Source organism: Vombatus ursinus, unplaced genomic scaffold, assembly GCF_900497805.2.
Source record: "Vombatus ursinus unplaced genomic scaffold, bare-nosed wombat genome assembly UNPS02004184.1, whole genome shotgun sequence".
In the NCBI taxonomy this organism is placed as follows: Eukaryota; Metazoa; Chordata; class Mammalia; order Diprotodontia; family Vombatidae; genus Vombatus; species Vombatus ursinus.
In genome coordinates, this window is record NW_020943962.1 from 587,352 (window position 1) to 588,900 (window position 1,549).

At 44.8% G+C, this 1,549-nt stretch overlaps 1 pseudogene; it reads left to right on the forward strand.

The window, feature by feature from the left end:
- LOC114053870 lies at positions 1-1,209 on the forward strand (annotated as a pseudogene).
- The last annotated feature ends 340 nt before the right edge of the window (positions 1,210-1,549 follow it).

Genomic DNA, 1,549 nt, shown 5'->3' on the forward strand with positions numbered 1-1,549 from the left:
ATGCATGGCATGATTGAGTACAACCTCAAAGGGGGTCCAGAGCAGAAACTGGAGCAGTGAGCAGTGCTGAAAACAGCCGCAGGAGCAGCACCAACAACCACGACAGAGATGACAGGGGTGAAGGACAGGGTCTAGAGTTGACCTTGTCTCTCCTAGCCCCAGTGCTAGAGACTCTGAGCTCTGGCTCCCTCTGAACTGGACCAGCCAAAGTGGAGCTGGCTCCAACCAGCTACCCTTGGCCAACTTTGAACAGGACAACAGGTCCTTAGTCATTGGGAATATATCTGCTTACAGATTCTTCTCCCTTTCCTCTGTGGATAAGTTGGGACAGATTTATAAATGTACCGACACAGAAGATGTGTGTATTGTAGAGAGACTGTTTTCAAGTAGCGTGGCAGCCATTGTTAGCCTCAGAACTCTATAAGGCTAAAAGTCCACCACTTTAAGGAGGGGGCTGAAATATACAGTTATAGCTGTATGGCATACAGCTATTTTAACATGTTTGCAGTTATATTGAAGAGGAAGAGGCTGTTAGTATGCCTAGAAGAATGTCTGCATATACACAATATTTGTGATACAAAGGTACTACTGCATGCAATCAGGAAAACTCCCCCTACCCTTATAGGTTTGTGCACATTGTCAATAAACAATGACAATTGCCATCTGGACATCTTTGACACCATGAATTTGGGGGCTGCTAATGTGCTACCAGCTCATGAGAGTGCCCTAGCAGCCTTGGATTTTGATGTAAGAGGTACCACACTTGCCATTGCTTCAGAGAAGGGAACTGTCTTGAGGGTATTTCCACCCCAGAAGGACAGAAAATCTTTGAATTCTGGAGAAAAGTAAAGAAGCACGTAAGCATCTGCTCTTTGGTCTTTGGCATGGATGGAATGTTCTTCTCTGCATCCAGTAACCTTGCAACAGTGCCCATCTTCAAACTTGAGACTCACTGCCTGGACTGGTTACTTTGGGAAAGTGCTTCTGGCTTCCACCAGTTATTTGCTCTCTCAAGTAACAGAAACATTTAACCAGGGTAGAGCATTTACTACTCTCTGACTACCATTCTGTGTTCATAAAACTATCTGTTCACTTGACACGATTCAGAAGATTCCTTGAGTAGTAGCAGGAACTTTTGATGGATACTTATATATGTACAACCTGGATCCTCAAGAAGGAGGGGAATACACTCTGATGAAACAATACTAATTCGTGCAGGATCAGGAAAGACTTCACACAATCAACAGAAGCAGCCACCTGCCAGTATTCAACAAGACCAGTCATTGGGTAGCTGGACAAGGGCTGGCAGAGCTTCATCACACACTTCGAAGCAGGTTCACCAGTCCTCCACTTTGATTACCAGAAGGCAGACATACTGTACATGCACCATGGCCTGGACACTCACTGGCCAGTCTCTCCATTACACATTTCATCTGCCCCCTTGAAAGTTGGCTGTCCTTATCTGCCTGGGATGCATTTTGAATATACTGTCTTTATCCAGAACGATTCTATAGGGAACTGGAGACATTGTTATATTTTCATTTGCTTC